The 16334-nt window shown below is 40.7% G+C and overlaps 1 protein-coding gene across 29 annotated transcripts in view; it reads left to right on the forward strand.

Annotated features, from left to right (window-relative positions):
• Positions 1-16334, forward strand: part of JAKMIP3 (Janus kinase and microtubule interacting protein 3) — a 132786-nt gene that overhangs the window by 41844 nt on the left and 74608 nt on the right. Inside the window, exon 3 of one of the 29 annotated variants that reach the window (XM_089510177.1) lies at positions 12421-12578. The exons of the other annotated variants lie outside the window; for them this stretch is intronic. The gene's annotated coding sequence lies outside the window, so the exon portion shown is untranslated. The remainder of the gene's footprint in view (positions 1-12420; positions 12579-16334) is intronic. 29 annotated transcript variants of the gene reach the window in all.

The raw sequence follows: 16334 nt of genomic DNA on the forward strand, positions 1-16334 counted from the left end.
TGTAATGGTTTGAACACTGGACTACGATTCTGGAGACCAGGGTTCAAATCCCTACTTGGCCAGGGAAATCCACGGTATGTCCTTGGCCAAACTACTCTCTCTAGGCCTCAGAAGAAGGCAAAGGCAACCCCGCCCAGAACAAATCCTCCCAAGAAAACCTTGTGATAGGTTTATTTAGGCTCACCATAAGTTGGAAATGACTTGACACCACACAGTGACAACAACAATTCATATAACAAAAATAAGAAGTATAATGATGGGGACAGATTATGTGAGCGCACACATGCACACACACACACACACAGCATCATAGGTAGAACACCTCAGTAATTAAAATTACTTGGAGTACTGACATGTCTATAATTGAACAATTTATTTGAAATTAAAAAATATGAGAGGGTGGATTCAGGCAATATCATTCTTAAAATTTAGGGGCCATGCACTGCCTCATCTAAAATAGGGGAAGGAGTGAATCACACCAAAGCCACTTTTCAAGGTTTCATTGATCCCAGCACCCCCATTCTGAGGTTCTTCAGTTTTTTTGAGAACAACATTTTATGGGCTAAAATGTCCTCCTCGTTGATCCCAGGGGTGTGGTTGGAAGAATTTTGTCCCTCTTGGCCCATTGTAGATATAAGAGAGGCCTTTTTAAAAGAAAAAAATAGGAAGTGGACCAAGACGAAACAGGGGAACAAAGATGTATCTAAATGTGGACCCCTCCCAGAATTAAAACAACAACAACAAACCAAAAAACTAATTGGGTGCTTGAAAGGCCAATGAAGCCCCCAAGTGCTGGTATTTGCCTACCTCTGAACCAAAAAGGGTTTAATGCAAGGGAAATGGTATTCTGGCCAACAGGTTTAATCAGTCCCATAGAGGTTCTCCATCTGACCCATGGAGGTCCTTTTGCAAGCCCCGTCTTCCTCATAGACCTCTACCTCAAGCCCTTCCCCTGAGAGTTAACCTGGAAGAAGCACCCACTGTCTTCAGTCACTGACTGGAAACAGCATGTTTGCTTTTCCTCATTTCTTTTTTCCTCCTACTTTGCAATGTGGGGAAGAGTGTGATGAGTGAAGCCAACTGCACTCTCAGACAGTGTTTTCCAGTATTGTTTAATCCAGTGACTCCCAAACTTTGGTCCTCCAGGCATTTTATACTTCAGCTACCAGCAATCCTCATTGCCAGTCAAACTGACTGGAGCTTCTGGGAGTTAAAGTCCAAAAAACCCACGTAGAACCAGTTTGGGACCCACTGGTTGAATCCAGAACAGCACTTTGTTGGTCCCTTTTGCAATGCAAAAATCTTGCTTTCAGGGCGTGGTACGCTTTGAATTTAACATGCAAGCTGAAGTCATGCCTTCACTGGGGACACTTCTTTATGCCCAGTGTCTGCTGGGGGAGGAAGTGACTAGTACGAGGACAATGGCATGTTGTATGATTGACGGCAGGCTCTCGGTTACACTGTAGGCATATGACTTTCTATCTATATGAGTTTTCCAATTGGCATTAGCCCAGACAATTGAGGAACAGACTGCAGGGAGAGCAACTGCCTTTTCGTCCCAGATTGTACACTCAAGCTCTGCATACATAGAATTATTCAGGACTCCTTTCAGACTTCACAATTATACCTTTATGATTCTACTTTAACTGGAAAGGCAACATCCAATGGAATCTTGGGGATTGTAGCTTGGTGAGAAGCTAGAGGAGTTCTCTGACTGGGAATTCCAAATGTCCTCCCCATAAACTGCAAATCCCCAAATTCTATAGAATGGAACCATGGCAGTTAAAGTGGAACTCAGTGCTATAACTACATATCAGAAAGGGCCTCTGGTCTATGCAGTGGGGGACAGGGACAGGATCTGATCAGTGTTCTTCTTGCCTTTCTTCCTCTCTCATGAATTTCCAGTTCCACCCCCCATATATGTGTGTGTGTGTGTGTGCATGCATATATGTACATGCATGTGTTTTGCCCTCTACTCCCTGTTGCCAGTTGATGGGCTGTTGTGTGCAGTCAACTTATGGTGACCCTACGGTGAACCTATCATGGGGTTTTCTTGACAAGATGTGCTCAGATGAGATATGCCATTTCCTTCCCCTAAGGCTGAGAGCATGTGATTCGCCCAAGGTCACCCAGTGGGTTTCATGGCTGAGCTGGGAATTGAACCAAGCAAACAGTAATTCCTCCTCCCACTATTTTACACCTAGCTCTGTGTATGGGAAGAATGCATTTGAGCAATGCATACAGTTTCCTGCCTTGAATCCCAAGCTGGAAGAAAGGCAGGATATAAATCAAATTAATAAATAAAGTAAGAACAGACATGCACTTATTTGGAAAAAAATATGTACAAAAGGGGACAGATTTTATGCTGTAAAAAAAGAAAAAGAGAGAACAATATTTGGGCTGAATGTGGTTGTAGGGAAGGGATAGCGTCTGCTAGGGTTACCAAAACGAAAACTAGAGGGGCTTCTGAATTTTAAATAGATTTATAGAGGAAGGCATTTCAGCAGGTGCTACTTGTCATGCAACCAGGTAACAAGCAACACCTGCTGAGAAATCCCTCTTTCACACAACTATTAACACAATAGATGTGGACTTTATAGATGTACACACCCCTTTTCTTAAATAGTGATGATATAACTCACCAATTCTGCCTATCTGTTACGGCCTCATCCACTTGGCTGAAATGTACTCTAAATTTGACACTTCTCCCTCCAGTTTATCACACTGTAGAGTAAAATTATGTACACCATGGTTATACATGAGCAAAGCACTTTGCTTGAGTGTGCTCAGGCCTAAGATATTTAATACTGATTGATGGATCTCCTGCTATCTTTTTTGTGTGAATTGATGCTGCGTCCTCTTGGTTGATAAGTGGCCTCCCTTGATTGTTATAAATGGGTAGAATTAGTGTGCCTGGTGGCAACCAGACATACAAGTGCAACATGTCATTTTAATTGGAAGAGGTTGGGCACTTAAGAAGATATAGAGGCTAGCCTCTTCATAGTTTTAAGAAAATAACCAAGTTGCTGCAACACTCTTTATAGGAACAGTTTGTTTCTTGCTTGTTGTCATTGTTAACTGGCCTCGAGTCAATTCCAACTCATAGGCGGGTTATAGACCCCCCATTTGGGGTGGTCTGCACCCGCCCCTTTCCCTGGTATTTCAGGGCCTCAGTGTGCAGAGCGGCAGCCGCTGAGGCCCCGATCCGCCGCTTTTCAGGCTGCGGGGAAGCAGCAAAACGCCGCTTCCCCGCAGCCTGAAAAGGGGTGTCCCTGGGGCTTCAAGCCCCAAGGACACCCCGCGGCAGCGGGGAGAAGAGAAAGGGGCCGCTTGGCCCCTTTCTCTTTTAGTCCGCTGGGCGCAGCCGTCTGAAGGCTGTGCCCAGCGGACTAAACCAGGAAGGAGCTCCGAAACGGAGCTCCTTCCTGCTCCATGTTCAGGGAGCACTAAGCGCCCTGGCACGGAGCAAGGACGTCATGTCTGCGCCACCCCGTCTAGAGGTGGCGCGGCCGTGATGTCCTCACGGCGGCGGCCGTATGGAAGGGCCGCCGCCGTTTAGTGTGTGACGAGCACGCACTAGGGTTAGGGCGGTGGGGAAGCACCGCCCTTTTGTGACCCTAGTGCGTGCTCGTCACGCACTAAAGTGCCGGTCTGTAACTGGCCATAGTCACCCAGTAGATAAGACATCTCCAAGACTCCCCATCCTCCACTGCTCTGCTTAGGTCCTGCAAATTCAAGCCTATGACTTCTCTGACTGAGTCTATCCATCTGGCATACGGTCTTCCTCAATTTCTACTACCCTGCTAATGCACCTTTCCCAGCATTATTGTCTTTTCTGGTGAACCATGCCTTTTCATGATGTGGCCAAAGCCTCTGTTTGATCATCTTGGCTTCTAAAGAAATTTAAGGCCTGATCTGTTCAAGGACTGATTTGGGTGTCTTTTTGGCTCTCCACAGTATCCTCAGCACTCTTCTCCAGCATCACACTTCTAATGAGTTTGTTTTTTTCATATCTGTTTTTGTCACTGTTCAGCTCTCATATCCATATATGGTGATGAGGAATACAGTGGTTTGGATGATCCTAACTTTAGTGCTCAGTTGTATATCTTTACTCTTTAGGATCTTTTCTAGTTCTTTCATAGCTTCATTTCTTATTCATTCTTGCTACACTTTGCATTCTTGCTACACTTTGCATAATACCTATTTTGACTTTTCTTGAGGAGGGTTTGGGGATTCTGTTTAATGTGTTTATTGTTGTTTTTGCTGCTGCTGCTGCTGTTTCTCCTCTTCCTCCTCTTCGGTTAGTATTAGTTTTGGCAAAAAGTATGAGCCTGTGGATTGCCAAGTAGCAAAGTCAGGGTCAAGGAGGGCAGGAGCTGGGTCAGCTATAAATGGAGGCTGTGCTGATGAGGATCAAAGCTCAGGTACATGCCTCAATACCAAAGAAGCCTTACTGAGTGCCACAGTCATATGTCTACCTGTAATTTGGTGAGTTTGAATACCACAACCTTTCCCACTCTAGACTTCTGGGTTGTTGTTGTTGTTGTTGTTATGTGTCTCCAAGTCATTTTTGACTTATGGCAACTCTAGGCAAACCTATCTATGGTTTTCTTGGCAAGTTTCTTCAGAGGTAAATCTGTCATTTCCATTCTCTCAAACTGAGAGAGTGTGACTTGCCCAAGAACACCCAGTGAGTTTTTATGCTCAAGCAGTGAGTCAAAGCCTGGTCTCCGGGTGTCCTAGTCCAACACTCAAACCACTAAACCACACTGGTTCTTCATGCAGCCTTCTGGTACCTCACTTCTGCCGCAAACTCTGCTGTCAAAATGCTCCAAATCTTTGCCCTGTCCACAGAACATTCCTATTTTCATCCATTTTAGTGCCATCATCCATTTACCAGCTTCCCTAAGTAGTTTTCCATATCTTATTAACTTTCCCACTCTTCTAATCAGGTATCTGTCCAATACTTGAATAGTCCTCAGCTGTCTGAAGTTCTTTTACAGTCAGCCCTTCTTATACACGGATTCAAACATCCACGGTTTGAAAAAAAAAGTATAAATTTCAAATATTAAACCTTGATTTTCTATTTTTTATAAGGGACACCATTTTGTTATGTCGTTATATTTAATGAGACTTGAGCATCCACGGATTTTGTTATCCACAGGGGATCTTGGAACCAAACCCCAGCATATAAAAAGGGCCCACTGTACTTCATTGTCTGTCTTCACCTCTTCTCTTTTTCTGCCTCCTATGCATGGAACTGTCTCCCAGAAAATCCTGTATGACACTTCAAATCCCTCCTCAGAAACAGCCATTTCCAGTGGACCTTTAGGCATCACCTTTTAATCTTCTCATCTCACTATGACTTTACCCTGTCAAACTTCATTGGGGCAGGGATTGGCCCTGGTTTTCTTAGAAAAAGAACCTATTAATATATAAACAGTAATTCACAGGTTTGAGCGTTGAACTACAACTCTGGAGACCACGGTTTGATTCCCTGCTTGACCATGAAACCCACTGTGTGACCTTGGGCAAGTGACATGTTCTCAGCCGCAGGGAAGGCAGTGGTAAACCTCCTCTGAACAAATTTTGCCAAAAAGAAAAAAGAAAAAAAAGAAAACCCATGATAGAGTTGTCATAAAGTTGGAAATGACTTGAAGAGACTCAACACAGACAAACAATATTCTGGTTTAGGATCTGTCATTCCACATTCCTGAGTGGCCCACATTTGTGTGCTGTTCTCTCTGGTGAAGTCTTATAGATTTTAGCTACAGGATGGTGTGAAATTGAGGTTTTATGACATATAACATTATAAAATCCTTCTCTTAAGAAAACATAGGCATTCAGATTATTGAAAAGCTGTAGATGGTGTTTTGACTATATGTTACCATGTATTTTCTGGGATCCAGCTGTGTTTTCTTATTCAACAGAAAAGAAATTACTTTATTGACAAGTTCAGGAGTAATTTCTGCTTAGTCTTGATTTGCTTAAAATAAATTCACAGACATCTTTAATATTTTCAACATTGATTACAGTATTTAGAGGAGTGTAGAACTAACATAAAATGGTTAACTCTTGGGAAAATTTGATGTCATCAGATGATGTTAAATGGAGAGAGATGAGCATTTAGATGGAAGCTGCCCAAATAATCTTGTATAAGAAAAGAGTACAAGGTATACTTTTTATTCTATAAACAAACAAACATAATGCACTCTTGCTCTGTTTGGCTTATGTGTTGCAGTGCGTCAACAGTGTGAAAAAAGGCCTGATGTTTTGTAACAAAACTAGAATATACTAATGGCAGAGAAAGTGATGGTTATAGCATTAACAATGGTTAGACTCTGGAAAGGAGTGAGATTGGGATCATACATGAGCAAGGTCATCCCTGTTATTGAGTAGAATAAGGTGGTTGCCTCAGTTGGCAGCTGGTGGGTGGTGGTGGTGGTGAAGTAATGGTATGACAGGTTAGTATGCCATTGGGCATATTTGTACCTGCCAACCTTCAAACTAGTCTGACACTCCTAGATTCAGTAACGGATGCTTTCCCTCATGAGTGTTAAAATAAGGTTCAGCTGCCCTGTGTACACTACAGAATTATAGCATGATTAATCCACTTTTAACTATCATGGTTCCATTCTATGAACCATGGATTGACAGTTTAGGGTTGAGTAGTTAGAATTGTCTCCCATAGAGCTCCACTGCCCAGTGGCATCCCTAAGGTAGGTGTCACCCGATGCGGTACCTCATGGTGTCACCACCACACCTATTTCACATCATACAGAATCTTTAGCAATGCTTTTTTGCACTAAATCATGATACCCATATACCACTGAGTGTAATGCTAATACTTGTGACATAAACAACTAGCAAAATTAAAATTATACCTTCAAATTACAATATCATATGTACAACCTAAATATGTTTACATATGTATAGTGAAGGTTTGGTTAAAATGGTATGTTTTTAAAGAAAATTTTAAAAGAACAAAATTTTTAAAATTTCAACAGTTTTTTTAAAAATTAAAATTTTGACATTTGAAATTTGAAATTCGAATTTTAAAAAATTGTAGGGCCTCTCCTTTTTTCTTCCACTGATCTTCACCCCATTCTCACAATCTTTTAAAGCATTTTAAAGGGAAGCAGATGAATGCCACAGCCTATTTCTGTCAAAAAGTTGATGTACAGTGGACCCTTGTTATACGCTGGGGTTTGGTTCCAAGATCCCCCGTGTATAACAAAATCCGTGTATGCTCAAGTCCCATTGAATATAATGACATAGCAAAATGGTGTCCCTTATAAAAAATGGAAAATCAAGGTTTGATAATTGAAATTTATACTTTTTTTGAACATTTTCAAACCGTGTATGCTTGAATCCGTGTATAAAAAATCTGTGTATAAGGAGGGCCAACTTTATATCTTTTGTATATACAGTACCTTATATACATAGGTAATTTTATACCTAATATTTTAAATAAATTTCTGAATGAAACAATCTTTGTATACGCTGAACAGAATATACAGAAAACAAAAGTATCACTAACTCAGTCACTCATATGGACCATTTTGGATTTTGGACTATTTAAGAGTTCAGAATTCTGGATAAGAGGTACTCAACTTGTATTGTGTATTGTGTATAGTGCATTGTGTGTCTAGAGAGTATATCCTTAAACCACAGTCTTCCACATTTACCCCACAGCAAACTACTTGGCTTACGTGGGACTACCCTAATGTCATTGATTAAGCATACACAGAGAAGTAAATGATTCAGCTATAATTTACAAAGCTATACATATTCTCTATCTATTGCATTTTGTGCTTTAAAATGGTTGGTTGGTTGCACAATGTATTATTGGAACTATCGTCAAAAGCACATTAACTTGATTCATTTGCTGTTTTCTTTATAAAACCTCAGGGACCTCTGTTGGTTTACAAGAAAATATACAGCCTAATTACATATATTTTCCTCTGAAAATTGCATGTTTGCCAATTTGTAGTAAAAAATATACTAAACCAATACTGGCCTGTGTAATTCAGACTACCCATTCTCCATCCAAAGTACTAGTACGTTTTAATAACATATACTATCTAAATGTGCATAATGTACTTAGCAAATATGCAGAATGCACTGTCGCCTGGTAATTGCTAATTATACTTTGTTAAAGGTTACAATAATTGGCTATCATGACTGACAGGCTAATGGAAAACAAAGTGCTAAAGTGACAAACTAGATAATTCCACAAATGCATAGAGGATTGCAGCTAACCCTTAACTTTCATAATAGGTATCCGGTAGAAATTAGGGATGGAAAGAATATTTTAAAACATTTTGGAAATGGTTGGAAAATGTGTCTTTCAAGTGTCAAGAAACCTTAATGAGAAGAATACTGGACTGATGAGAATTTTTGCAAGTTTGGGATTTATTTTTCACAAAATGTACATGTGGTTGCTTTTGCAGAAACAGCTTTTTCTGGACAGAAAATAATATTTCTGCATATATATATTTTTTTCTGCACAGAAAATGCTGAGTCCTCTGCAAAACGATCATGTGTGAATTTTTTGCAGAATAACTCCAAATTTTCAAATGGGCTTCAAAAATTGCGTGAATTTCAAAACCTTTCTGAAGGGGGAAGAAAGTTGCTAAAATTACTTACTGTTTCTTTCCCAAAAAAGGTTACTGAAGAATTACATCGCTAGTAGAAATTCACAAACTGAGTACTAGACATGCCAAGCTTTGAAGGGTACTCAAATTACAAAGACAGGGAGCTCCTCTTTTGCTTCCTTAGGAACTATTTCTAGAAGATTTGCTAAAACTGGAAGGAGGTAGAATAGAGCCTGAAAAGTCCAATATGTATTCCCCCCACCCATAATTTCAATACTAATTTTGCAAAGTTTGAACTATTGAACCACACTAACATCACTATCTTTGATTAACTACTCCCTTTAAAAGTAATGTAGCAAAGAAAAAGTTACATCGTGAATATAATAAGTAAAAGTTTCTAGTTACTTTTAAAAGTTAATTTTAATATGCATTTTGAGGAGCCTTTTGACAGGAGATTGTCAAATTTGAGCCCTTTCTCTTCTCAAATCAAAATCCTCCTAAGACTAAGCCCTTTTCTCTGAACATCCCAATGCACCTTGAAGTATACTTTTGTGTACTGAGTGTAAAGTTTTGTGCTTTGTAACATATTCAGCTGAATGCAGTTACAAAGCACTTGAGATTGGGAATCCTGCCTTACCAGGGTTCCCAATATGAGGAGATCAATGATTCCAGTAAATATGGTGGCAAAGGCCTTTGCAGACTTTCACATGCAATGCACATAGCTCTTTGATGCTGCTAGGTAAGTGGAGACATTCAGAGAGAAAGGATTTTGTGGATGCTCACATTGGCACCATCCATTTAGCCCTATACATGTTCAGATGAACTCCTGTACAGGATTATATTATCTAACATTTCACAGACTGAAAAGGGAACATGCTTGTAATACACAAATTCTCATTTCAGGCGAACCTATCATGCAGTTTTCTTGGCAGATTTATTCAGAGGAGGTTTACTATTGCCTTTCCCAGAGGCTAAGAACATGTGATTTGGCCAAGCAGGGAACTGAACTCTGGTCTCCAGAGTTGTAGTCCAACACTCAAGCCACTACATCACACTGGCTCTCAATGCTTGTTTTACACTTCTTTAAAAGTCAAGCAGTAATTTGCTCCAAGATTTCATCAAAATACAGCCCAACAGCTGTAGTGGTGCCACTAGGATCGGTGTCACACAGTGCAGTAACTCATGGTATCACCTCCCCCCCTCATTGACCTCCTCCCATTTCACACCATACAGAATACTTAGTAATGCTTTTTTGAAATAATGTTACTAGTGAATTGTAATTCCCATATACCATTGAAAGTAATGCTAATAGTTGTAAAATAAACAACTAGGAAAATTAAAATTATACCTTCAAATTACAATATCATAGGCACAATCTTAAATGTTCTTACATATACATAGTGAAGATTTGGTTAAAATGTAAGAACATTTTTTTAAAATCATTTTTTTTAATTTAAAGTTTTGAAATTTGAAGTTTTAGTTTTTAAAAAAATTCTGGGACCTCTCCTTTCTCCTCCTACTGAGCTTCACCCACTCCCACCATCTCATAAAGCATTTTAAAGGGTAGCAGATGAATGCCACAGCCCATTTCTGCCAAAAGGTAGGTGTTTGAAGAGCAGTGGTGTCACCTTCGCTTATGGTGACACATGGTGTGGTCCACACACTACTAGTGATGGCACTACATAGCTGTGGTATGTATAGTAGAAATCTATTAAACTGGATAGTGATAATTCATTCATGCACACACATTTACCTAGATGTGTACTGGAGGCACGACACATTCATTCCACTAGGAGTGGTTTTAAGGAGAGCAGGGAGCTGCATTCTGAATAAAGCAAAAACTCTTAACAGTTCACACTAAGGCAAAAATAGAGCAAGTGGTTCCATAGATGAGAGAAATTAGGTATATTTGGATCATACAATCATCTCTATTTTACCAAGAATCGCAGTCCATTAGCATTAGCATTTCAATTGAATTCTGGATAGGTAATGGCATCTCAAAATGAATCAATACAGATGTCTCTTGCTTTTTGATGATCCTCTCTTTAGACAGTAACTTAGAACTACTTGTCTCCTCCATTCTGCCCATCCCACACTTTAAAAACCTCAACCATTCAAAAATGTCCTCACAGAAAAGGAAGTGGATCATTGTTGTGAATGTTGTGCAGCCATATTTTAAAGCTTTTTACCTTATTCTGCCCAATCCATCCCTCACTCTTCTTCTTCCCCTGACCCATGCATTCTAACCATGCACTGGTTTCTTATGCTGTAAAACAGCCTCATCACCACCCTGGTTGTCTTAAAGACTACATTTTGATAATTTCTGGTTTTAACAGTGCTGTGGTCCCTAACCTGTCAAATAAGTGAGAGATGCCTTGACATGGATTCATCTCTTTCTCCCTCTCTCCTGCTCCTTCCCACCCACCCACTTTTCCTGTGCCCATACGTACATAGTGAGGAATTCCCCTGTAGGTAACTTCTGTCGTTCTACAAATATGAAATGATGTGCAGGACTTATTTTAAAATAATAGCCCTGCTAATATGAGAAAAATAGGGAGCATCACTCCTTGAGAAGGGTTATTAATCAGCATGTTCAGCACATGTGGAAGCCATTGTTTTTTATTAGTTGACAGCACATTCTTGTACTACTCAGAAATAAGTATGAGTGAAGGCTTAAAGACGCCAGTTCTGGTGATCGGAAGATCAGAAGGTTGGAAGTTCGAGGCCCGAGTGCTGCATGATGCGGCGAACTCCTGTCACTAGTCCCAGCTTTTGCCAGCCTAGCAGTTCGAAAGCATGCAGATGCAAGTAGATAGATAGGTACCACTTCTCAGTGGGAAGGTAACAGCGTTTGGTGCAGTCATGAGCAGCCCTCGGACAAAGCAGTTCTCGGACAAAGCTGGCTTTTCGGCTTAGAAACAGAGATGAGCACCGCCGCCTGCAGTCGGTTATGACTAGACATTCATGTCAAGGGACTAACTTTACCTTTACATTTACCTTTACTCTCAAGTAAACATGAATTGGATTGCAGACTGCGTGATTTTTTAGTTGCTGTGATTTCAAGGAAATGTTCAGAAACATTTTCACTTCTCACAAGTACTTTTAAAAGAGTTGCCTTGCTGAGCCCTATTCATATTCTATGTTTATATTTATAGTTGTATTTTGTGTTTTATGACTTGAAAGCTCACATTGTATAAAATCAGCCATCACAGATTTAAAGCCTGATGCAGATAGAGCTTTCCCCTTAACTTGAGCTCCATATCAAAAGACACTGTTTCTTCCATTTCTATTCTTGTCTCCTTCCCTGTGCCACATCTCTCACAAACTTTACTAGGTATCAGCTCTGCTGATGTATGACAGCTTCCTGATGTCAAAGTCCATTAATCAAATGTGTATTGATTTTTCACTCGGCTGGAGCCGGATAAATCTAATTTAGAATTCAAATGCTGACAGAGCTGCAGAGTAATTTTTAAGAGAGATATATGCAGTAGAAAGGCACATGACAGCATTTCAATCTTGGCAGAATATGATCCAGAATACCTTATGTAACGAAATCTGATTTTCTTCAGATGATAACACCATTTTCTGACTTTAAAATCAAAAAGGAGATTTCAGGTCGTCGAGAATTGGACAAAGAGTGCAATCCCCATATTCGCATCCCCACTTTTTCCAACAAGCTGAGGCTATCAGTGTTATCCTCACTATATCCTTGTGTGATAGATTAAGCCAAGAGATAGCAATGTACACCAGGCCTACCCACTGCACATCATAGCTGAATGTGAATTTGAAGTCAAGTTTCCAACTCTTTCCTCACCTTTTCCAGATCTCGGTTACTATTTGCACTAGGGGCATGTTTCAGATCTGGATGAATCAAGAACCATATCGAGCTGATTCAGATCCAAATCAAAACACTCCTGAATACTCCTTTACAGTTTGGACTTGGAAGGAGAACACAGAAATCCAGACAGTGGGGCAAAGAAGGTAGGTTAAAAAAAGTTTAAAAGTTAAAACACAATTAAATGTGTTATATTAACACAGTGATACTTTAAGTCAATATAAAATCATTTAAAATCATTATAAGAACAATTAAAAAAAACTAGGCAGCACACCCACCCCATTAAAGATCTTTCCATATATTCACCAAATCCCATAGCTTAGGAGCAGCTACGACGAAGGCTTTATCCTGTGACCTCTCCAAACGTATCTGTGAAGATGGTGGAACTGGAATTTTAAATCCCAGCAAGGCTCATATGGGGAGATACAGGCTTTCAGATAGTCTGGACCCAAGATGTACAGGGATTTATAGGTCATGTCAGGCACTTGGATTTGTGCCCACAAATGAACCACTTCAGTCTCCATAACTGTATGCTCTGCACCTATCACAAATCCCTTTCCTATTATTTTTTCTTTGACCTTGGTGACAGAAAACAAATGTAGCTTATATTTTATTCCTCATAACATTCTGAGCCTATTCATCTGATATTTTACAGTGTTTTCCCTCAGAGACACCTCTAGGACCTATGCCATTTCCATATAAATTTCCACAAATTCTCTCCTCCCAAATGTAAACATCACTTTTCCATTTTTTTAAAAAAAGGTTCACACATCCTTCTGATATTTTCCAGGTTTCTTAACTGGGGTCACCTCTATCCCATTGTCATAACAATTGGCCATAAAAAGTATGACAAAAAGAGACAAGTATGTCCCTACTGGAAATCTCTGAGCTGAAAGGATGCTGTTACACAAACCACCTAACACATCTCCTGAAACCTGGTAGAGTCAGAAGTGGCAAGTTTTTCTAATTCTGTCACTACACACATACACACACACATATATGATTGTTCTTTTTTTTAAAAAAAAAATGCATTTAAAGGTACAACTCCATTCTGAACCTATTTTTATGAAATTTAGCAGGTACAGTGCCTTTCTAAAGTTCTACTGTATCTCCAGATTTTACCCTGTCCTGATAAATAGAAATGTTATAGTCATTTGTTGATTTCCAGTTAATTAGGATGTACAGGGATGTGGGTTTGTAATGCAACTGATATTTGAATTCAGATGCAGTTCAACATGGATAGGCTCCAAATCAGTCGGAACTGAATCAGGCTGCTATCTCAATTTGTTTATCACAGTCTAAAACGAAATCTTTTGGTCAGTGCACACCCTGAATTTACACCTTGGAATCACACATATTGAAAGATAAGTATACCAGACTTTGCCTGACATACCTGGGGCCCATTCAAAATGCAAAATTATAGTGCTATTATTCCACTTAACTGGCCTAGTTCTTTCCTAATGAATTTCGGAACTGGCAGTTAAAGATGGGCATCTAAAATTCTCAGCCAAAAAGCTCTAATGCATCACCAAATTACAAACTCTGGGATTTCAGAGGAAACAATGGCAGTTAAAGTGGAATATATTTTGTAATGTAATGAGCCCTGGAATTAATTTAGACTGAGATGTTCATTGATTCCTGCCTCCTGTTGCATAAAAAGCGGCCACCCGGCTGGACGGGCGGGCCGCTTTGCCGCTAGAAAGTGGCGACAAAACTACAAGCCCCAAAGTCCTCTGGGGCTTGCCCCGGCCCCTTATTGGTGCGCGGGGCGGAAGGGGAGTCGCTTCCGTCCCATGACTCTCTAGGGGCCAGGCTCTATGATCTGGGAGTTCCGGTCCTCCAGGGCAGCTCATTGGTCAGTTGCCCTGGAGGAGGAGTCTCCCGGATCGGGTGACCTGGGGGCGGAGCCGGGGCCTATATAAGGCTGCGCAGCCAGCTCCGGCCCTCAGTCGGCGCTTGGCTCCGAGCGGTTTGGAGCCAAGTAGGAAGGGAGGAGGCAACGGAGTGCTTCTCCCACCCACCCACCGCTTGGTTTGTGGGTTTTCGTCACAACTTGGAGTTGGCAGCATAGGCCAGGATCTGCATGGTGTGGTACCAGGGCTACAGAGCTCTGGTTTGGGAGTCAGTCAGGACCCAGGGGCGAATAGGGCAGGCGTATGACCATTGCAGGGGCCATAACGCGAGAGCGCCTCCCGGTGACTAGGGGCTTAGCGAATATGTGAACGCATGGCAGAGTTGCGGTCAAGTGGTGTTCCTTAGCCCCTAGGTCATCCCAATGCCTGGTGGGGACCAGGCTTTTGCTAATCAGACAAACATAGGGTTGTTTGATTTCACAGATTCTGACCTCATGCTTTGTGCCAACCCTACCAATTGTTTTGCTATTAATAAAGTTGTGGCCTTTCCTCCAGCTTGGTCTCCTGTGGTTATTTGGCAGCAGCATCTGAGGCAACACCCTTTACTTAACAACCTCTTCTATATTATTTAATTCATCAATTGAAAGCTGAGAATGTTTTTGGGGAAAGGAAACAAAAATCTGTCATACTGCTCAGAGCTGTTCTGATACACACACACACGTACAGAATATGCTATAATAGTAAAAGTGTGGATCAGGAGGGTGTGTGTAAGTGTGTGTGAAAATGGGCAAATAGAATACATCTCTCACTGCAAGGTTATTCTTCCATTTTGTTTTCTGTTTTGAATGTATTACCCAGAGAGAGAATACAATACTATTGTCATTTAGTGGGATTATTCTATAAACACTAAAATGGGCTTGTAGCACAACTTGACTGATTTGCCCCAAAGGGATTGATCTCCATTTATAAGTCTGGTTGGGGGGGGGGGGGGAATTTGACTCAAGGTAATGATAATGCATTATTCATGCACCATCTTTAACACCATGCAATTGGCATTATCATATATGTAATGTACATTCCCTATCACTGATAAGCTTTCTGCTTTACTTAAATAGCCTAAGGGGTGCTAAGGATGGCTGCCTAGGCACCCTTTCTTGCATGACTGATTATTATTTCTGTAAAGTAAAATGGAAATTAAGATAATAGGGGAAGGAAATTGCACTACTAATGGATGACCTTTGAAGATCTCTCTAGTGTTCAGCTATGTGTAAGCACTAGGACAGCTCTGTCCATTAAAAAAAACCTTAGTAAAAGTCTTCCTATCCTTGATTGATTGTGATACCTCACTGTAAGAACAAAGCTGTGTGATCCAGAACCCTCCACAGAAATAACACTTCTGCTACAGACTGTAAGCAGATGGAGCCCTGTGAGTAATGATGCCAAAGGCCCTCCTCCACTCCCATTGCCTATAGCAAAAGTTCCTCTGTCTTTCCATGTGGAGACTTGATCAGTCCCAGCTCCATATGTCTGTGCTGAAAACAGTTTCACTGTTGTTTTCCTGATGATTCAGACAAACTCCCAGCTACATAAATAGTTCAGTGTTTGCTTTGTGTGTCAAATATTCCAGGTTCAATCCTTATCTTTAGGTAACACAGGAAAAACTGTTGAAACCCTGGTGAGCTGCTGACAGTTAGTTTTAACAGTACGGTGTTAGATGATCCAGGTAAAAAGTAGCCTCACATATATTACAGCTGTCCTGATTTGGCAGGGACAGTTATGATTAATCCTCTGCCATCCCACTTTTTCAATTGCTTTTAAAGCAGATTCTTCTTTGTCCTCAGCTTACTTCAGTTGCTCCAGACTGAGTTCAAAGTGCAAAAGTGGTTGTACTCAAATAAGTCATGAAGATGAGTCAGGAAGGGGCAGAATCTTGCCCTTCCTAGTAGGTTCAGGTAAAAGCAAACTGCTGTAGCCTTTCCTCGCTTGTCTGATCTTCCTCATAGCCATCTCTGGCTACACTCTGATGTTGCTTGGCCATACATGTCCCAG

This window comes from Sceloporus occidentalis, unplaced genomic scaffold (genome assembly GCF_023333645.1).
Source record: "Sceloporus occidentalis isolate IW3139 unplaced genomic scaffold, rSceOcc1.0.p SCAF_2, whole genome shotgun sequence".
NCBI classification, from domain to species: Eukaryota; Metazoa; Chordata; class Lepidosauria; order Squamata; family Phrynosomatidae; genus Sceloporus; species Sceloporus occidentalis.